Here is a 23,180-nt window from a genome sequence, read left to right as displayed (position 1 = left end):
ATTGTCACAACTGCTGCAGAGAAAGGCCATAAAGTAAAAACAAACAAACAAACAAACAAAAAAAACCAAAAAAAACTTCTCTTCCTTAAATTTGGCCTCTTAGCTTAAATTTCTCATCCTCAGAGAAGCCTTCCCTTATCCATTCATCTAGAGTGGAGTCCCATTTGTTTTTCTTCATATGTGACAATTATTATATGTGTGTGTTTATCTTGTTCGTTACCTATCTTTTCAACTGTCTTCATGAGATATTCACCAATACACACTCAACACAGAACTGGCGTTTACTAAATATTGGCTGGGTGAAGGACTGTCCTTAGCAACTTCAGACAGCAGCAAGAATGGGAGGTATGAAGGCCATCTGCAATAACCTGAAGACAGTGTGGATGGTAGCCATTGATCAGAGGGACACAATCTGTTCAATTTGTCATATTACAATGGGTTTTCCTTGACCTTTATCTTTTTTTATAGGTAAAAGCAGCTGAGCAGTTGATTTTTTGTTTGTTTTTAGATGGCCTTCACTGAGAATGGCAGGCATATGCTAAGTGCTTTATTTACATACATTATGTCATTTGACCTGTACAGCAAGTACTAGGTGAAGTAGGTATAATTATTATTTCATTTCACAAATAAGAAAACTGAGACTTGGGTATGAGGGTGGCGGTAGCAGATACATAAATAATATATTAAATGACTACATGGGGACTCAAACCCAGGTCTGTCCAACCTCAAATACCACACTCTTACAAAGTATCGAATGTGTTTTTATCTTGAACACGGTGAGGTGGACCCAGAGCCGAGAAGTGCAAGCATGAATCACAGGCTCCCTCAGCCTGTGTCTAATGGCCCCATCTACATTTGGTCTTTCCAGATAGTAGAGGATTTCTGGTTCTGCCTGCCTCCTAATCTAGTAAATCACGTCCTCCATGTCCATTACCTTATTTTGCTTCCTCGCTGGTGCTTACTTAATCTGTACACCTTAGACAGAGCTCTCTATCACATGGCTTCCACATTCCTGGCCCAGTGCTGGCTATTTCTCACCTTCAGCAAGGCATGAAAGTCTAGTGATACAGCTCAACAGCACACGGTGCAGTTCTTGGTGGAAGTTTTTTTCCCCCAAAGTTTTAATCATTTAGCATTTCAGTTTTGCGTCTTCTGTGATGTTGGCCCAGAGCCCTTACTGCCTGGAAATGTTAGCCACTTCCAGAAAAAAAGCACAGGAAACTGCTCTTTGAACCTAATATCACAAATATGTATTAAATTTTCTCATCCCAAATGATCAAAAAAAATTTCATGACCAATTTCATGTATACCCATGCTATGCATTTACTTGTTAGGTAGAACATTATGGCAATTATTTAAGATATATATATATATATATATATATATATACACTTTTATATATGTCATTTCAATATATGCAAATGCATTATAACTTTTAAAATTCTCCATTTAAACATATGTGTTGAAGGTGTAGGTGACAGGAAGAAACAAAGATAAATAAGTTGACTCCAAGAGGTTATAAAATCTAATCTTAATCAAGACCCTGATATAATGGGATATTTTGATCTTTTGTTCAAAATCCTGATGTCTCTTCATAAACCAGTTTGACACACCAACTTCCTACCAACAGGACTTGTGCTTTCTTTTCTGTCTCACTGCTGACAGTTTGGTAGCTCACCTTGCAGATTCCAGTGCAAGCTCACAGGGGAGGGTGCAGAGGACCCTCTGCACCGTTATTGGTTCCCTGACCCTGTCTCTCCTTCCCTTGACCCTGGCGAATTTTGCAGATGAAAAAATTGGGGCAACTGAATCTATGGCTGTTCCAGATCTGAATGTGGGGTAACATGGAGGCATGCAATCCAGTGATTCACCAGGTTTTTCTGATCCCATGCACAATGTAGCTATGGCTGAAGACACGCTTAAGCTTTCTTTTATTTCATAAACTTGTGAAAGTTGCACTTAATTAATGTATTTTAATTACTCTTGATTATCATGCATGCTAGCCAGAAAGTAATTAAAATCAGAAAAACAGTTCTGTCTGCATCTCGAGACCTACACTACCAAACATTAAGAATGGTTCATCTTGAGCTCTTTCAGAAAAAAGTATTATAATTTCTTACAGTGGAGTTTAAAAGTCAACTATGTTACTTTTCTTTAAGTTGATTTTGGTCACTATACCTTAATAGTGTGTGGTAAAGATGAAGGTGTTACCTAAAATAAGCTTTTTTAATGTGCTAGAAAAAGGGACCTTAAGCAAGGTCAAGCAGTTTATTTCAATTCAGTAAACATTTATCAAAAGCCTAGGGCCAGGCGAGGCGCTACACAGGCAGAGAGTACAAAGAGTAGCAGAATCTTAATGGGGAGAGGAGACAATACAGAAATGACTATAGAGGAGGACAATTATTTAAATGAGGAAGGAGGCTTCAGCTAGGGGACAGGGAGTAGGGAATATTTGAGCAGTTGGTGATTGGTGGTGGCATAGTGATATCATTTCAATTAAGAATTCCTTCAGACCACGATACGACCTCCTTGAAGGCGGCACACACGGGGGAGTGAAGCTTCCCAGGTTTCTGTTTGGGGCGTTACTTCTCTTCCACTCACATCTTTCTCCCTTTCATTCCCACTTCCCTTTCCAAAAGAAAAGTAGTGGATGGGAAAAGTACTTTTCTTTCTCCTCAGATAAAATGTGTATTGTTTTTCCTGTGCCAATGAGACAGACAAACTACTTACAAAATATACTCAGGTAGTATAGGGGCATAACACAGATTAGGAGAAAGTGGGACAAACCTTTCTAGATTTCAAAGGGGTCACTCAAAGGAATAAAAAAGTTGGAGCATAAAGAAAAGGAAAAGCCAGGATGTGCGTGTTGCCAGTTCACATAGTCATGGTGTTATAAAAAGATCAGTCCAAAAGACTGTTTTATTTATTTAATCAGGTAATTACACTTTCTCCAAAACTTTTGGATGCAAACGCAGAAATAAAGGTATTCATGAAGTCAAGCCTTGCAGTTGCCAGGAAGTAGTAAAGAAAGCCAATTTAATCTCTGCTACCTGTTCAAGTCCTAAGGGGAAGATGAGCTCATGAATGCATATATAGATCATCACAGGCTGAATTAAAATATATTAAATACAAAAGTTGGATATAACCCCTGAGGGTTACACGACATAAAAAGGATAACTGAAGAACAACTTGAAGCTTTAAAAGGAGGAAAACCCAAGATCCTCTCTAGCTGGTGAAAACAGTTACCGCTCACTCTGGGAGGAAAACAATTTACAGGAAGGTTGGGGTATGAAAACCCCAGCACTCCAACTAATTTAAATGAATGTAAATTTAGAAGGAGGGACTTGCTTTACCCTTCCATCTGGGGTCTCAGCAGCCCCTGGACCTGACACGGTTCTACAACTGCGACCTGACTTGGATTAAGCTGAAAAGGTAAAGATCCAAAAGCATCTATCGAAATCTTCAAAGGGTAGGTTTGATGTGTGTGTGTGTGTTACCACTTTTTCCAAAATGGCATAGTTATGTAGCAAAGTATATGCTATTGGCTACACAGTTGAACATTTATTTTAATAGTTAATTTTGGGGTTACCCTGTCTTCAGTACTACCAGGATCGGTACAGTGAGTGACAGATGTGCCACCCCATGCAGGCCAGGAGGTGTCACATTTGGAGAGTCTGCCGTGCAATGAACTTTTGGTGTATTAATGAATTGGCATTACCAGAGGATTCGATTGGGATGAAAAGTAAAAACTTTTAAGACTTTAGGGTAGAATAAAGTGGCAACCAATCAAAAGGGAGAAATATGTAAATTCCTACAAAGGGCTGGAGGAAAATGTGAGTTAAAATTAAGAGAATGCTGAGACTACGGAAGCATTGACAATGAATAGGCAGGGATAGGAGGGAGAATCGTGTGCAAAGACAGATTAGTTTACGAACCATAATGTAGAGAAGTGATTTGATGCAGGGGTGAGTTGGAGACTGTTCTCGAAAATAGCCCAAAATGATTCAAAAGAAGTAATTTGCTTCTACAATGACAATGAGTCAATGTAGGCATTCCTTTTGACAAGAAATGACTACTTAAAAAATTGTGAAGAAACACAAAAGTAAACAACAAGAGTAAATATTTTGGAATAGTAAAAAAACATTTATGGGGAATAGATATACAATATTGGAATTTCAGGAATGTTTGTTTACTGTAATGGCATGAACAAAATAAGAGAGACAAGATACAGAAAGAATTAAATACCAGTTCCTTTCTTGTAATCTCATAAATGGGCCTAAACAGAGAGGTTTATAGTTCATGGAAATTAACTGATTACTTCAGAATTGTAGGCAAACTCATCCTGGAGAATTCTGAAGCAGAAACACGACAATCACAGCTTGAAAGCCTGGATATTTCCACCTGAAAAGCAAATGAACCTCTATAACTAGTCCTTCCATTCTGTGATCTAACTCTAAATTCTGACTATTCCACCGACATCCAGCAAACTGGAAATCGTACTGGTAAACGTAAACAACAAAGCACATCACCCTGGAAATATGCATGTCTTTAACGGCAAAGACTCATTAACAATACAGCAACTGAAGACTCAGGTGTGATACTTTCAGTGACAAACTGACTTAATTTAAAAGTAAATAAGCTAGCTTCAGCATTAAGAATTTAAATTTTGCTTTTCTTCCACACAAAGAAACTAAAATAAAATGGGGGTGGAGGGGTGGGGATGACCAGTCCTGCAAAGAAAAATTACTCAGCCAGTTTTTGCATCCTTTGATGTAAAGAACTGGTCATCAGAGTGTAATTTTACTAACAGTTGGATTTTAGACTGCTCATTTAGGTTCCGTCTTTTATTAGCAGAGCATCTTGTGTGTGCATGTTCTTTTCTTTGAAGTGATTCCACCTATAGGATCAGTTATACCATAAAAGACTCCATCTTTGCTTGTTTTCCTGGTATAACAGAAATATTGGCCCATGTGCCTTTAAAGCGTAGAAGAACAGCAAATGTAACTCATTATCCAAGTTTTTATTCTTTGGGTTATGTTATCAATTGGCATTTAACCATCCCTTTTATTGACATTTTAATTAAATGAGTAAATTGTATTTTTTCTGCAGGAATTTGAGTCCATAATGACAATGATGTGTAGATGCTCATGTATACTTTGAGAAAGTTTGTGTGTGTGTGTGTGTGATTTAAGAAAAAAATCAACATCTATCTCATGTGCGTCTGTATGGAAGTATGCACCTAACACGTCGAGGTATTATTCTATGCCACACAGAGAGATGAGTAACCACTTGTGCCCTCAGGGAGATTCACTATGTATTTTAGCTGATGTAATTCAGCATACACATTCTTTTCCTGGGGTAAAAGAATAATTAAGCCCTGTGTGTGTTGAGAAAGTGCCTTGCCTGAGCAGTAGTGAGGTAAAATGATTGTGGAGTCAGATGGACCTGGGTTGAACCTTGACTGTGTGCATTTAGTGTTTTTGTTCCTTGAGGCCTGAGATTTCCTCTCACAAAATGGTGGTACTAATATTTAGCTTCCAGAGGTTCAAGAGGGTTAAGTGTGATAATGTATATAAAACACCTATCATATAAAGAGGCTCCAGATTTTTAGCCCTTCTCCCTTGTGTACTATTTAAAAGAAATGCTCAAGTGTAGCACTGTAGTGGAGTCCATAATTTTCTCCATTAATTTTAGTCTGGGATTTTAAAATAATTTCATAAATGCAGCCAGGTTGTGATGCCAGTACTTTGAGTGGAAGATGAGGCAGCAATCTAGTTTAATTTTCTAGTTAAAAATTCAGAGACAAAGTCAGAATGTCAGAACATGAAGCTCAAAAGCCAGGCCACAGTCCATCCACATATTCATCACCCGTCAGAGCCTCTGCAGTTAGACGTGGTCTGCCCGTTCTGGGGAGTGTCTAGAGGGAGCTGAACAGGACAAGAGAATGAATGGTGCTTCTAAAAAGCCTGGAGGAAATAAAGGTGGATAGGAGATAGGCATTTGCTTGGCCACCATTCAATAAAAAAGAAGAGCACATACTTTATATCAAGAGAATTTGGTTAGAAATAAATATGGGGTTTCTCTTTCACCTGTTCCCAATCTACCAGATCCATCATCTGGTTATTCACAGAGAACACAGAGGCAAGTCCAACCACATGCACACCTTTTGGTCCTGGACAGTACTTCTTTCTTTCTTTCTTTTTTTTTAATTTAACTTATGGGGGTGGCATTGGTTAATTATATAGGTTTCAGGTGTGCAGTGCTATAATACATCATCTGTATATTATAGTGTGTGTTCACTAACCTGAGTCTGGGCAGTACTGCCCACAGCCCTCCCTGCTTCCCCATACTGTTGAACAATCAAGTAAACTCGAAGCCAAACTTGAACGCTCTACCTGAAACTCAAATAGTTGATTTCCTCTTTGTCTTCCTGGTTTCTCTTTACAACAATCTCCTTCCAAGACAATCTGGGTATTTTCTGTAAGGATTACGGAGACTCCCTAACTAAAAAACTCTAAAACTTAAGTTCCCAAATCCAACTTGTTTTTTGGAGAGAGTTAATCATTCTTTAATGGCCTCTTTCTACATTCTATACCTAAAGAGCTAAAGAATGTTAAAAGAAAAACAGATTGGTCGGTTTTTCTGTCCCCTGGTGAAAGGTTATTTCTCAGCCTTTTAAAGATGGGACATTTCCTTTCACTTTTGTTGAACCCGTTGGCATTTTGGGGGAGGCTTTCTAATTTGTATTTTCTTCCTTTGCTGTGAATTTTCTTTTGATTTCATTTTTTAAAGTTTAATCGCAGATAACATATATACAGGGAAGTGCACAAATCTTAAAGTGTAAAGCTTAGTGAATGTTTGTATATTGATAAACATTCTGGATACTTCAACGACATCAAGATTAGGACATTTTCAGCACCCAGAAGGCTCCCTGGTGTCACTTCCCAGTCGGTAACCCCTCTCACGTAAACCACTCTGCTGGGTTTGAACTTTGTATAAAATGGAATCATAAGCTGTGTGCTTTTTGGTGTATGGTTTGTTTTGATCAAAATTAAGTCAGTGAGATTCAGTTATATTGTTTCAGGTATCAGTAATTTATTTTTTGCTATACAGTATTTTATTTTATGGATATACCACAATTTGGCCTTTCTGGTAGATGAGTATTTGTGTTGTTTTCATTATTTGGCTATTTTAAGTAAAGCTGCCTTGATCATCACTGTGGATTCTTAACTTTCTCCAGGCTTCCTCTTTGAAGTAACTGGAATTGTGGGGAGGGTTTATAAGCTCCCAGTTCATCTTAATCCACATTAGTCCTTCAGGTTACATTGGCACCATAATTAAAGGGCGACACAAATCTCCTTTTCTAATTAAAAGAAAAAAAAGAGAGAAGGCTGGGAGGGAGGGGGAAAGGAAAAAAGAGGGAGGAAGGGAAATGTGTAGGCATGTTAATATAAAACCTTAAACTCATAATTCCCATTTTATAGAGGTATCTGACCATCTTAATTGGCAGTGGCTAAATAAGTAATGCTTACATGATTACAGACTTCTTTACCTCACTTTTGGAAATACTCCATGCCCTTTGGAAATTATTTAAAGAGCTTTGTCATATCCCTTTAAGAAGTGATAAAATCACAATGTCAAGTACAAATTCCAGGCCAAGTTCACTAAGATATTTGACTTCTAGTGTTTTTCCTACAAGGATTTCTCTCTCTCTCTCTCTCTCAACTCCATGAAGAGTCCAAACTGAACAAATTCCATGGAGACTGAGGAAAGTAGTGAAATGTATCTTTCAGTGTTCACTGTTTTGTGCACTGTTGCTATTAATCTCCATTGCTAATGTTTACCTTTTGATCCCTTTTTCCACTTACACTAGATTTGTCTGCTCTTGTTGCTACTTGATTTGCTTCTTCAAATGTGAAAGTTATCAACATTCAAGTTTATTCCATTGAGCCCTAAAATCTACTACATTAATAAATTATATAGACAACTACCTAAACACTATCCCTTTCTAATTTTTATATATAGATCATCTAAGAAACTGGTCAATTAAAATAATCAGTACATAGTAATAAGCAAATTATTTGTTCAGTATTATTTTTTATTACAAAGATTTTCATTTCTATCATTAAGATTAAGGGTAGTTTTTATTTTTTTGTTGTGTGTTCATTTTGAAAATGTTGACTTTTTAAAATTGTGTGCTCAATGTTTGAAATCATTGCAGTCATTTTCAATTAAGTCCTTGCCAAATGTAGTTTAAGATGCTTCATGGTAAATCAAATAATATCCAGACATATTTCCTCTTAAGAGTTTCTGCCTCGTACTATAGAGTAAATTGCAAATGCTATGACAATAGTGATTAATAGCTGTGCAGACATTGCAAGCCAATTCTGGACATCAACACTTTAACCAAATTCCAGTTTGTTTGTTTTTAAAAATATTTATTTATTTTTAGAGAGAGAGGAAAGGAGGGAGAAAGAGAGGAAGAGAACCATCAATGTGTGGTTGCCTCTCGTGCGCCCCTAATGGGCACCTGGCCCCGCAACCCAGACATGTGCCCTGACTGGGAATTGAACCAGCAACCTTTCGGTTTGCAGGCCAGCACTCAATCCACTGAGCCACACCAGCCAAGGTTCACATTCCAGTTTGAACAATCATAGGTAGAAGTTTAAGATATGATGAGAATTTTCCTATGACTTCCCCCAAGCATTAGGGCTGGATGAGTTGAACCTTCTATAATGAGTACTTCTCCTCACCATTCATGAGCTGGGAGCAGTTTTATTTAAAGACAGAATGGAAAGCATATATGCATACATATGCGAAAGTTTAGAGAGAAAATGCAACTATTTGTGTTGAAGGGCAATGGCCATAGAAATGCATTAGATAATTAATACATAAAAGGCTTGGCATTTATTACATTGCTTGGAAGGACATTTTTGAGTCTCCTGAGTTTTCTTAAAAAACCACATTAGCAGCTCCATCTGGAAAAGAACTCTCTATCCTAACCAACATTCCAAGGCCGACTCTCAGGCTTTCCTTAAAACATGCTTTGTATTAAGCTGTGAGGAAATGGCCCATTGTTAGCTCCATACTTCTGGGTTCAAAAGACTTAAGTGATAAAAATATAAATTGTGATTCTATTTAGAAAAAAACCCACTCTAGCTACAGCTGGTTTTGAATTCCTATGATAGTGTTTAACTTGTTCAAGGTTCCCATTCAGCATTTACAATTGGCTCAGTGTTAGGGAGAAGGAGGAACCTGTTGATACAGCTCCTTTAAGTGCTATGGGTTTTCAAAACAGCTCTGTAGAGATTGCCCACATTCCTGTGGTGGGAGGCAGCCGGTGAGCTGATAGCCTTCCCTGTTCATTCAAAGGAGAAGAAAGGACTGGACCTGCCCTCCCAACAGTTGAAGTTAAACACGTCCTGTAAGTGGATTGATTTGTTATAGAAATCGAAGTTCTGTTCCGCCAGGGCCAAAACAATTCCTTCTGACCTGGTACCCGTTTACTCCCCACCCCCACCCCCACCCCAGAGGCCCCCAGCTCACTTCTGGGAAAATATTTTAGTTCATGGTCAGAGATGTCTTTCTTCCTTCTTGATGGTAGACAAAATATTTTGTTTCCTTTTAACTCAAAAGGAGATTTACTTTTCTGTTTCGTCTTGTCTGTGTGCCTTGCCTAATACACTACATTGTTTCTCTTTTCCTTTGTTACCATGTTTGTGCACAGTTTATAAACAAAATAAGTGCATGCTCTTTAAAGGAATACTACAGCTGTTCTCAGTGATTATATTCTTTGAGCATTAAAAGTTGAAGTGCTTAGAAATTTCCTTTAAAAAAACTTCTATCAAGGAAACTTCTTGCAGAAAACCATTCTGTCATATTTTTTTTTATTTTTGCTCTTATGGATTATTTACAAAAATGCCTAGTGTGTTTCAGAAATAATTAGGAATATTTTAGTGTAGTGGAGGTTCAACAGATTAAGGTTTGAAACTGATTTTTCATTGGCAATTTATCTGTTTATTTATCCATAGAAATGATTTTATGTAATATTTCAACAGAGGGCGGTTACAACATTATGCAGCGAAACAACTTCAAAAAGAATGGCAGATCATGGAAGGGTTGTGGGAGCAAGAGAAAATGGTTGTTGATATTCATTACTTTTTGACAGCCACGTGCTAGTATTGCCATTTAAAATTTTGCCACGGGTGTCAAAATCTTGAGCAGCGGGGACAGAGAGACACCTCCGAAGTGTGTCTTCACCAGTTCTGAACTCCCCTGCCTCCCTCTCCTTGGCTCCCAGCCTCAGGGTCCTTGATGTGAGGGCGCTGCTGCTGAGCTCTCCTCCCTGGAGCCTGGGTTGCTCTGACGCCGCCACACTTTTATCTTGTGAGCTCATTCATTCTAACAACAGTGACATAAACTTTCCAGGAAGCTGGCCGACTAGAAATATCACCCAAGGGATGAAGTTAAATGACTTGGAATAGCACCTGATACATAGTAGGAGCTCAGTAGTTGTGGGAACAGTCTTCTACTGTTTCCTTCATGCCAGTTAGATTTCCAAACAGATCATGAGGGAGCACATTTTCTTTTTTTGTTTATATTGCAGTTATAACCCTGGCTTTAGAAATATTGAGTGACTTGACATTACCAACATTAAAATAAGCTTTACTCTAGCATTCCAAGCCCTCCAAACCTTTATAGCTTTATTGCCAAAATACCGTTTACATTCTGCTTTTAAGGGACTTGAGAAGGAGAGCTCTGAGCTGGTGGTGCTCCAAACCCCCCACCCCAACCTACAAGAGAGCAGTATGCCATGCTGAACTTAGCTACACAGTTATGTAGGTAGTAGGATGCTTTGGCAGCTCAGAAGTGTTTTTTAAGCAAATACCAAAAATCCACAATAAAAAACAATGTCTGCCTTTAGACAAACTCCACTAATCCACGATTCCCTCTCTAGCGAACTGGGAGGCCCCAGTCATCTTTCGATGGCTTCCACCTGGATATCAGTTATTTGCATTGTTGCAAGTAGTGTACGTGGAAATATTAAAATACCTACAACTGGGGGATTGCATTTCCTCAGGGAAATACTGATGCTACATAATGAATGGCTACTCCCTTGGAAGACAATCAAGTTCTCTAGAGCAAGACTTCTCATATTTTACAGTGTATGTGAAAATCATTGGAGATATTGTCACAATGCAGATTCTGATTTTGTAAGTCCAGGATGGGGCCTGGGACTCTGCATTTTTAAGTCATAGGTGATGAGAATGTTGCTGTTCTCCATGGAATGGTCCATGTTGTTATCATCTGGGCAGTTTTGTGAAACTGCAGGTTCCTGAGTTCCACCCATTCCCTTCTCCTTCCCCTTCTTCCATCACCCATCCTGGGGTTTTAATGGAATTGGCCTGTGTTATGGCCTACACATGGGGATTTTTAAACTCTTCCAGGTAATATTAATATGCTTCCAAGTTTAAGAACCTCTAGAACCTGCTTTTTAAAAATTACATTTTGTTGATTGTGATATTACAGTTGTCCTGATTTTTCTCCCTTTACTTCCCTCCACCCAGCGACCCCCACTCCCTCAGACAATCCCACCAATATTGTTCATGTCCATGGATCATGCATATAAGTTCTTTGGCTACTCCATTTCCTATACTGGACTTTACATCCCCATGGGTATTCTGTAACTACCTGTTTGTACTTCTTAACCCCCTCACCTCTTCACCCATTTCCCCCCTTGTTCCTCCTATCTGGCAACCATGTGGTACCTAACCTCTTTTCTCTTGCTGCTTTTAAGAGTCTCTCTTTATCTCTAAACTTTGGAATTTTAATTTTAATGTATCTTGCGGTGGGCCTCTTTGCATCCATCATAACTGGGACTCTCTGTGCTTCCTGGACTTGCACATCTACTTCCTTCAACAAATTAAGGAAGATTTCTTTCACTATTTTTTTTAGACAGGTTTCCAGTGTCTTGCTCTTTTTCTTCTCCTTTTGGTACCCCTCTGATGTGAATTTGAAACTTTTGAAGTTGTCCCAGAGGCTGTTTATACTATCCTCATGTTTTTGGATTCTTATTTTCATCTTGTTGTTCTGTTTGGTCATTTGTGGTTTTTTTGTTTTGTTTTGTTTTGTTTGTATGTGTGTGTATATATGTGTTTTGCTTATTTATGTTCCAAATCATTGATTAGATTCTTGGCTTCATCTATTTGTAGGGTGAGTGGAGGCAGTCTGGCTCCCTTACCCAGGTGTCTAGGTAACTAAGGGAAGCAGTGTTCCTATAGGCTTAGAAAGGTCTGATAAGTAGTGTTCTCATAGCCTCGAGACTGAGTCCAGTGAAGTGTTCCTATAATATGAAGTGGGCTCGCATGCACAGAATTATGCTATGTTATGTAATTTTCTGGCTGGAAGCTGGCTTTGTTCTCCTCTAGTTCTTTTTTTTTAATGTTACAAACTAAAATTTATTTTTTTTAAGTGTATTCTTTTTTTAATATATTTTATTCATTATGCTATTACAGTTGTCCCATTTTCCCCCTTTACTCCTCTCCCCCACCCACCCCCTCCCACCCACATTCTCCCCCTTTAGTTCATGTCCATGTGTCATAAGTTCTTTAGCTTTTACATTTCCCACACCATTCCTGCCCTCCCCCTGTCTATTTTCTACCTATTGTCTATGCTACTTATTGTCTATATCTTTTCCCCCCCTCTCTCCTCCTCCCACTTCCCTGTTGCTAACCCTCCATGTGATCTCCATTTCTGTGGTTCTGCTCTTGTTCTCTTTGTTTGCTTAGTTTGCTTTTGTTTTAGGCATGGTTGTTACTAACTGTGAGTTTGATGTCTTTTTTTACTGTTCATATTTTTTATCTTCTTTTTCTTAGATAAGTCCCTTTAACATTTCATATAATAAGGGCTTGGTGATGATGAACTCCTTTAACTTGACCTTATCTGAGAAGCACTTTATCTGCCCTTCCATTCTAAATGAAAGCTTTGCTGGATGGAGCAATCTTGGATGTTAGGTCCTTGCCTTTCATGACTTGGAATACTTCTTTCCAGCCCCTTCTTGCCTGTAAGGTCTCTTTTGAGAAATCAGCGGACAGTCTGATGGGAACTCCTCTGTAGGTTACTGTCCCCTTATCTCTTGCTGCTTCTAGGATTCTCTCCTTCATTTTAATCTTGGGTAATGTAATTATGATGTGCCTTGGTGTGTTCCTCCTTGGGTCCAACTTCTTTGCGACTTCCAGACCTTCCTAGACTTCCTGGAAGTCTATTTCCTTTGCCAGATTGGGGAAGTTCTCCTTTATTATTTGTTCAAATAACTTTTCCGCTTGTTGCTCTTCTTCTTCCCCTCCTGGTACCCCTATAATTCGGGTGTTGGAACGTTTAAAGATGTTCTGGAGGTTCCTAAGCCTCTCATTTTTTAAAATTCTTATTTCTCCATTTTTTTCTGTTTGGTTGTTTCTTTCTTCCTTCTGCTCCCTTCCATTGATTTGAAACCCAGTTTTCTTTCCATCACTATTGGTTCCCTGTGCATTTTCCTTCATTTCTCTTATTGTAGCCTTCATTTGTTCATCTAAATTATGACCAAAGTCAACCAATTCTGTGAGCATCCTGATCACCAGTGCTTGGAACTGTGCATCTGATAGGTTGGCTATTTCTTGGTCGCTTAAAAAAACTGGCTCTGGGGCTTTTAACTCTGTTTGAGCCATCTTTTTTATTTTATTTTATTTTATTTTTTTCCTTTGGTCTGGTCGCCCCTGTTACATATGAGGGGCGGAGCCTTAGGTGTTCACCAGGGCGAGGCATCTCAGTCGCTGGGTTGTGACGTTGTATGTGGGTGGGGTCCAAGAGGGAACAATGGCGCCCGCTCCGCTCTCACCAGGACTCCAGTTCCCCTTGCTGCTTCCCACAAGTAAACTGGGCCCTTCTGGCGCTGGCTCCTGGGCTTCTGCACTCTCTTGGACTCTGTGGGTTTCCCCAAGGAGCCTCCTGTGAGGCTAAGAGAATCTCCCGGCCTCAACCCCCACAGGTGTTTTCAGTCGGTGCCTTTAGGCTTTGTTTCCAGTGCTGGGTGCCTGCCTTGCGCGGTCTGTGTCACTGCCTGTTTTTACTTAGTTCATCTGTGCTCGAATGTGCGGCTACGGACAGCCAGCTGCCTTGTGCGCCTGACTGGGTCTGCCCCTTGCCTCCCGAGCCCAGGGTCTGCCCCTGGTCCGCCAGCTGCCCCTGCACTTCTGGGGTCCACCAACTGTTGTCTGCGCCCTGCGTGCCCGCGTCTGCCAGCCACCGATTTTTCCTGCCGGGACCCCTCGACCCCCTCCGTAGGCCTCCGACTCCGCTCCTCCTTATCAGACTGGATGTATGGTATTCAGATTTCCGTTTGGTTCATTTCTCTCTGTTCTGGTTGTTTTTTGTTTGTGAATTCTTGTCCTTAGTTTTGGTTGCGCGAGGAGGTACAGTGCGACCACCTATGCCTCCATCTTTGCCGGAAAAGCCCTCCTCTAGTTCTTAAGGCAGTAAGGGCTTCTCACAAGTGCCACACTGGGGGGCAAGGGGCCACAAGGGGTGCCATGCAGAGACATGCAGGGAGGCGTGGCTTGCAGCATGTGTGGCTTGCCCACCCATAAATAAAGGCATTCCAGACATCCCAACAGGTCCAGGAATATTTTCCATCTGCCCAAATGCCATGGACCTGCCAGGCCTTGACAGGCTGCAACACACTACCCTACTATTCCTATAAACTGTTCTCATTTCAATTAGTGTATCCTTCATTTCTGCCTGAGTTTTTTTTTATGCTGCTGAGTCCTCACTAATTTCCTTGAGCATCCTTATAACCAGTTTTGAACTCTGTCTCTGAGAGATTGTTTATTTCCTTTATGTTTAGCTCTTTTTCTGGAGTTTTGATCTGTTCTTCATTTGGGCCATCCTCATTTTGGCAGCCTCCTTGTATTTGTTTCTATGTATTAGGTAGAGCTGCTTTGCTTCTGTGTCTTGGTAGAGTGGCCTAATGTAGTAGGTGTCCTGTAGGGTCCAGTGTCACGGCCTCCCCCATTACCCAAGCTGGGTGCTTGAGGTGCACCCTTCATGTGGGCTGAGTACACCCTCCTCATGTAGTTGAGCCCTGATTGCTGTTGGCAGATCAATGGGAGGGATTCACCCAGGCCAGTTAGCTGCAAGGAGTGGGTGTGACCACTGACCACCACCCTTAGCCCTCCGTGGAGGATTGGCTGTGCAAGGGCAGGACGGTGGTGCTCCAACATGGTCTGTGGCTGTCCATTGGGTGCACTGGCCCTGGGGTTTCCTGGGTGGTGCAGGGAAGGTCAGTCACCACCTGTGTTTTGCGCTGGCCCACTCTGCCTGAGCTATAAAGCAATCTGAGATGGCTGCTATTTGTGCTGGGCTTGGAGATTCCCAGGCTAAGCCAAGCTTTGAATCTAATCTGGCTGCCTCTAGGGCTCACTGAAACCAGTGGTTGCTTGTTTGGTAGGATTTAGGAGCCAGGACCAGCCATTCTTATGGAAAAGCGACTTGGATGGGCCCATAAATTGGGTGGGGCAGAGCCTCTGGGGATTCCCAAGACTGTCTGACAGTGTTAGCTAGGTTGATGGAGTTTCAGATATGGCGCCAGCTTGCCAGCTCTGTTGGGAGAGGGTTTAGGCAAAGGGACGATGGCCTCTGCTCTCCTTTATGCCAGATACTTCAATTACTCCCTGTATACCACTGGTGTCTTTCAAGCTGCTATTCCAGTGCTGGAGCTCAGAGGGAGTGAGTCTGAGTAAGTGAGTCCATGTGTGGGTTCTTTAAGAGGAACTGCTTGGGGCTCCAGCCATTTCTTCCACTGACTCAATCCCTTTCAGTTTTTGCAGCCAGAAGTTGTGGGGACTTATTTTCCTGGCATTGGAATCTTGGTTGGGGGGGGACTGGTGTGGGTCTGGGACTCCTCGCTCCCAATATATCCCTTCCGAAGTTTTATCCGTGCGGGTGTGGGATCAGCCAGTTCAGCACCTGCTCCCCTCCTATCTCTCTGGATGGCTGTGGTTTCCTTAATTCCATAGTTGTTAGACTTCCATTCAGCTCTATTTCATGGTTGTCATACTTTCATTCAGCTCCATTTCTGATGTTCCTGAGTGATGGTTGTTCTAAGATTTAGTTGAAATTTTGATCTGGTTGTGTAAAGAGGCAAGTCATGTCTGCCTACGCCGCCGTGTTTACCAGAAGTCAGTAGATCCTGTTTTTAATCAGTGTCCACTTGGCAATCCATTCACTTATACAGTAGTCTCCCTTTGCTCACCATTTCAGTCAGTGGTGGTCTGAAAATATTAAATGGAAAATTCCAGAAATAAACGGTTCCTACATTCTAAAGAATGAACTGCTTCAAGTAGTATGAAAATCTCACACTGTTCCTCCTGGACAAGGATCATTCCTTTGTCCAGCATGTCCATGCTCTGCACTATTCCTGCCCATTTGACACTTAGTGGCCACCTCGGCTATCAGATCAGTATCAGAGAGAGAGGGAGAGAGAGAGAAGGTGTTCACAAAACTTTTATTGCAGTATATCATTATAATTGTTATTATTTTGTTATTGTTCTCCTGCTGTGCCTAATGTATACATTAAACCTTATCATATGTATGAACATATAGGAAAAACCACAGTATGTATATGTAAAGTTCAATACTATGAATGGTTTTGGGCATTGACCGGGGAGGCTGGGGAGGTGTTTCCTGCAGACAGTGGGAGACTCCTGTGTCCGGAACCTGTCTCTGGCCCTGCAGGCCTTCGATTTTCTGAATTAAATGCCCTGCCCTTTCTTGGGAAAATTGCATCAGTCTTTCACAACCTCTTTCAACTACTGAATCTTTCAGATATTTAATACCCTTAAGAATTCTTCTTTGCTCTAAATCCCTTACAGGTTTATTTGTGACTCTTAAGGCAATGACCACATTCTGCCTTATGATTATACATGCATTTATCTGAACCTCTCTAGTTGATAAACTACCTAAAGGCAGGCGTGGTCTCACCTCCTTTATCTTTCCCTGTGGTTTCCAAACCAGTGCCCCTCATGGCACCCTGAGCATTCTTGCCCATTTTTATATTGGGTTGTTAATAATTTCCTTGTTAGTGAATAATTTCCTTGTTGATATCTAAAAGGTCTTCATGTATGAAAACTATTGTACTATTTTTATGTGAGTTGCTAACGATTCTCCCAGTCTTCTGCATTTGCTTATAGCATTGTTGAGGTTTTCGTTAGTTGTTAGCTTGTTTTTACCGTATAGTTAATTTTGGTTTTGAGAGAGTTAAACTTAACCAGTCTTTCCATTATGATTTCAGGCATTTAAATCAGAGTTAAAATGACTTTCCCCACTCCAAGACTATAAATGAATTCTTCTCATGTTAAATTCTAGAACATGTATAGCTGTACCTCTTAACATTTGTCTTTGATCTTTCATATACATTTGGTATATGAGGTAAGGTGTGGACCTGATAGTGTTTGTATGCCCATCCTCTGTTAAAATACCATTTACTAAATTATTTTTTAAAAAACATAACTGTGCGAGCATCGAAAAAGAGAAGCTGTACTTGTGATTAGAAATATAAAAGTCACGGGGTACCAAAGCAAAGGGTTAGGAAAATATAAATATTCAGTTTGTGCAGTAAGATGAAAAGCAATGGTCTTTCATAGATGCTGCCATTACCACCACTCCTTCATGGTAGACATGGCCAATCTGTCATGGTACTTCTTAAAACCTATTGTTTCAGGCAATCACTTCCAGTGAATTAAAATGGATACATTTGCCATCCTTAGTGTAGGATTTAATAGGGGAGGAAGACAAGTGGAAAGAGAGGTGGAAAGTGGAAACGCAGGTGATATCAGAGTCTTGAATGCATATTAAGCAATAGAATTAATGTGATTTTTAAGGCAAAAAATGACATCGTATATCCTTCAAGAAAGGAGGCAATGATGGATTGAAAGAAAACCAACAAAAGCTATAGTAGTAGTAGTCAAATATAGAGATGCCGAGTACATGAACTCAAGTAATAGGGTGAAATAGAGACGAGGGGTTGTAGGTAAGAGGCAAACTCGACAGGACATGAAGGTTCAACTCATCAGGACTTGAAAACCAATTAGCTGTACATAGTGAGAGGAAAGACAGAGTAAAAAGTATTGATTCTTCCAATTTGGGCATGGAGCGGTGCTGAAACCTGAGCAGAACCTAGGAGAAGATGCAGATCTGGGGATGGAGAGATGATAATAAAGAGAATGGGTTTGGTTTTGGATTTCAGATATCAATACCATGTTTGGACTGTGTGCATTTTCTTAGCACTGGGTTAAAACTATGATGTTTAGGAATAAAGATTTAGTTTGGATTCACACAAAGTAATTACTTGAGGAAAGAAATTGCATATACAGAAGCTGGAGAATGCAGTTAGGTCTATGAATTCCTGATATAAAAGATGACTGCCTCAGAAATTGTGGGAAAAGATGAGCTTACAAATGGAGCATATAATAATTAAAACAAAAGCTGATAAAAGTCTATGTAAATTGGATAGGAAGCATAAAGTGATCTTTTATGGTGGTAATAATTCAACATTAGCCTCCACCAGCCATTCCAAACATACAAGTCTGTCTAGAAAGCATCCAACCACGTAATGCGAAAAATAGAGACATTTATTGAAGAAGATACAACATACAAGAAACATTGTATGTAGGACAATGAAACCTCAATCCCCTTCAAAGTAGGCACCTTGGGACCTCACACAGTTCTCCCAGTTGCTGTCAGCTCCCCTGTTGTATTTTCCTGAATCTCACTGATGATCTGAAATCTCTTCCCTTTCAAAGGTGATTTTAGTTTGGGGAAAGGCCAGAAGTCACAGGGCACCAAATCTGGGCTGTGGTGGGGGACTGAGTCACCTAGGTGATTTGATGTTTTACCAAAAACCCTGCATGAGACAAGATGCATGTTGTTGTAATGAAGCCGCCAATCACCAGTTGCCCATAGCTGTGGCCTTCTGAATCATCTGAATAGTTTCTGCAGAGGAATGTTGAAGCTTAACTCAAAATCTGATGTAGATATGTTGCTCTACTTGCTCAGTTATTTTGAATGCGCCAGTAGCCACATAATATATATGCTTACTCAATGGCGTCTACCACCCCCGCTGACTAGTACAGTGAAGTCATCATTGTTCACACATGCTCATTCCAGTCCACTCTCCTTGGCTGCCAGGTTACATCGAAGTCATGCAAACCATTCTCGTTATATTAACAGTGGCTGGACTTTTTTTCTGGACAGACCTCATATTATGTCCAAGCTTGGGCTCTGGGACTTTAGACATTAAAATCCTGGAGAATGTTGGAAGAGTAAGAAAGATAATTAAAGGGTTAGACATAATAGCTAATAACCAGTAACCAGTACATGTGAGTTAGCCTGGAGAAAAGAACAAATGGTGACTTCATTCCAAACAGATAAAGGCACTATAGACAAAAATATTTCCTCAGAGTTCAGAGAAAGAGAAGAAGGGATTGAATTATAAACTGAAGTGCATGAGGTATGGGGCACAACTTCCTGAGATGAAGATTAGATATTACATTAGAGTTAAATTTGGTAGTTCAAGTTTTCTGGACATTATGAAATCTGTCTGTGATTCTTAAGCATGGAGAGCTGCCTAGGAAATCCTCTGTTGAACAAGCGCTCTGTACTTAAGGATCCATTTCCTGGTCCCTGGCAGCAAAAATCCACCACAAACCTTGCGCCAGCTTCTGTTGTAAGATCCTTATTTTAAAAGGTTGTCTCCATATCCAGGGCACTGTGAAGAGCCATGTATTCATTCAGTAACTATTTTTGAATGATACATGTGGGACATTATTTTAGGCACACAAAGCAGAAGAAAGGAATGTATCCAGGCTTGTTGCTCCACATTGGGTACCGAGCAGTTAGCTAGCTGCTCAACTCCAAAACCCAGGTTTCCTTTTTGGAAACCTGTCTCTTGTCTGAGTCCCGGCTTTCTGGATCCCTCTTTCATTTCCTCCCACATCTCTGCCCTACGCCGGTATCTCCAAGATCAGGATCACTATAGGGCCCTGGAGAGTCCCCGCTTCAAAACTAAGTAGAGAACTCAAGAGTCTGGATACTATTTTTCAAATAGAACACAGATTGTCCATAGTGTTAATTTGTATCAAAATCATTAAAAGTATAATTTATTCATTGCGCTTACTCATTTCCTTTCCACTATGTGCTGTCTGACTAACACTACTAAATGTGACAGCATGATGCTCAGTGATGGTGCTTACTGGAGACTTATTTCAGTGAGAGTGACTTATTTTCATTGCTCAGATAGGCAAAACTAGAATACACATCATTTAGGTAGTCTGTGTGATACATGTAGACATACCATAATTTTTAGATGCTTTGTAATGCAAGATAAATGGAAAGAAGGCAACTACAAGAGTATAGGTTTAGAAATTAGCTGAATGTTTTTAAAGGCCTATTTGGAATTGGGAATTGATTGCCATATGGATTGTAAGTTTTTGATTTTTTTTTTGGAAGATAGTGTTTGATGGAGCTCACTTTCTTGGTATCAAACTCAGCATGGAGGCAAAAAAGGCTGCTTCCATTTATGTGGAAGTCAGCCATGCTGATTTAGAGGTCACCTGAGGCACAGGCGGTCCTCCTGTTATCATTTCTAGATGCTCTGAAGCATCCCCATATCACTTAGTCTAATTCTTCAGTTAGAGATCTGGCTGTAGCAGAAGATAAGGTTTAGGAGAAAGGGTGTAGGGCCAGCATGATTGGAAAAGATCATTTTCCTGATAAAAATTTCAGCAATTCAGAGATGCACAAACTAGCCAGAATAAATCTGTAACAGTTGAAGTATGAAATGATCCAGCATTGAAGCAGAGTTTGTCTTGGAAAGATAGATGTTAACAGGAAGGTTTTTGTAACTGTGCACAAATAGGCAGACCTCGATGACTTTGATGGTGCCGAAAACAAAAGGCATAAGGGATGTCAGGAAGCATCCTGAGGACCCTAAAATTAACTGGGTTTTAATAGAACAATTACCTATTATAGCATATCCAATGACTAGCTGACCATGCATAGGAAATTATGCTGGGTGCTAATTGAAACCTACATGGACAGTCTGTAATGTAAGGAATGTTTTGCAGAAGAAGAAACTGAGGCCTAGGTAGTTAAACAATTTCTTCTCCTTAGAAATGGTGGTTCTGTGATTCAAACTAAAGTCTTTCTAGTTCAATTCTGTGCTCTTTCATAAAATTCCATTGGTTCATACTATTGCTACACTTTGAATTTTCCCTTTAAGTTCAAGCATTGTGGCATTTCCAGAAGTATATGGGGTTAGGTAGACCTGCTAAAGTAAACATTCTCAGTCTGAGACAGTTGGATGCCAATGTGAGAACTGTCAACTAGTCAGCCGTACCTCCCGGTCATGGGGCAAGTGATTTTTAAAAACCAAGGGTCTAAAGAGAATGCAAGTGTGTAGAAGAGGAATTTGTGGTGAATGTGACAAAGGGACTTGAAAATAAAGATCAAAAGGAAGTCTCGATATCACTGATGTCTCAGTTTGAGGAATGAGCCACAATAGCAATAGCTGGAGATTCCATAAGCTCAGAAAACATAGTTGAAACAGATATGAGGAAGTAGAGGTGAAAGTCTGTATGTAAATAATGTCACCTGAAAGCAAAATTTGAGATCCATTTAATGAAAAGTTTGATTGTAGTTTGGGCTGTTCTGCCAAATTATACAAGGGCATGACATGATTGATTGATTTCATGACATGATTGGTTTTGAGTGTGCTATCAATAATATGATTTCCTCCCAGGTGTAAGTTATAATATTTAAATATTAATACTTCTGTTTAGGTTCATTCAGATTTGCCTCAGTGACCTTATAAATTTTTATGAGAACACAGAGTCTCCTTTTCACCCCCACCCCCTCCAACTTTGCCGGCATTGTATAATTTATTGTTAATAAATTGTTAATGTTACATTCTTGTACTACTGGGGTCAGTATACATTTCTTTAAACAAGAGAAGCCATATTAAACCTAATATTTACGGTGGAGCTAAAAACTAGCCCTCCACACATATAGAGTCTTGAGGTGAGTAATTTTTAATTTTGGCCCTGTATAACTAAAGTTCAAGGCCACCCATTCATTAATGGCATGCTTAACTCTCAAACAGAAATTTGACCCTCAAAAAGAACATTTTGGCTTATTTTCAAATTTTAAGTAGGAAAAAAATGGATGCAGTGTATTATATACTTTTTTTATATTATCTTTTTTCTCAGCAAGTTGCCTTTTTATCCTTTGAAAATGAAAGAGGCTGAAAAGATTGTGAATGCATTTGTACTATTGCAAAAGTATTCCATCAGAGCATGGTGTTTTAGTCTTTCTTTATAAAAAAGAACACACACACACACCTTTTCAGGTATACACGCTGGGGAAAATTAGACCAAGGACTCAAAATTTACAATTAAAGTCTTTGTCTTGTCCTGGAAAATGTAGAGTTGGGAAGCAATAAAGAAGGAAGAGCATTCATCAGTCAAAATCTGGTGACCCCCTCAGTCGTACATGTGCTTGAAAGAAGGCCTGTTGATGCCATGTGTTAAAGAGACAAGGCGGGTGATGGCCTATTCAGGAGAAGGAAAAGGTGAACCTTCTACTCACAAGCTAGCAAACTTCAAAAAGGCAATTCCAAAAGGTGCTGATAACATACTTCTGAGAATAGCCACAATTTTTGTCTACTGAGTCATTAAAGGTTAAAACTTGTTGACAACTTCCCCTGATCAGTGGGTTATATAAGGAGTAACTCTTCACCGCTATCAGAGAGCCCCATCACGAATTCATTCATGAAGTAAGTATCTATTGTGTGCAAGACAGGGGGATGAGAGGTCAGCAAGGCACAGGCAGGTCTAAGATCAGGTCTGCTGGTCCCTATTGCTCAATGGACACCAGCAAAGCCAGGGGTGCAAAAACTGAAGAAAGCTCAGCAATGATACACTTACCCAAATTTTTGTAATAAATAAATAAATAAATAAATAAATAAATAAATAAATAAATAAATAAATACCAGAGAGGAGCTCTTAATTTAAGTATGCATGTAAGTTTTGCATTTTGAAATTTATACCTTGGTACTGGCTCCATTTATAAGGAATCATAATCTTTTCAGAGCT

General features: G+C 39.9%; 1 protein-coding gene across 3 annotated transcripts in view; it reads left to right on the top strand.

Moving 5' to 3' along the window:
- SLC39A10 (solute carrier family 39 member 10) overlaps positions 1–23,180 on the top strand; it is a 121,786-nt gene that overhangs the window by 24,690 nt on the left and 73,916 nt on the right. Inside the window, exon 1 of one of the 3 annotated variants that reach the window (XM_045817745.1) lies at positions 9,321–9,424. The exons of the other annotated variants lie outside the window; for them this stretch is intronic. The gene's annotated coding sequence lies outside the window, so the exon portion shown is untranslated. Of the gene's footprint in view, positions 1–9,320; positions 9,425–23,180 lie in introns of those variants that run through there. 3 annotated transcript variants of the gene reach the window in all.

Source organism: Phyllostomus hastatus, unplaced genomic scaffold, assembly GCF_019186645.2.
Source record: "Phyllostomus hastatus isolate PE091 unplaced genomic scaffold, TTU_PhHast_1.1 phas_contig_1, whole genome shotgun sequence".
NCBI classification, from domain to species: Eukaryota; Metazoa; Chordata; class Mammalia; order Chiroptera; family Phyllostomidae; genus Phyllostomus; species Phyllostomus hastatus.
Note: the sequence above shows the minus strand (reverse complement) of the source record. Positions and strands in the feature narration are given on the sequence as shown.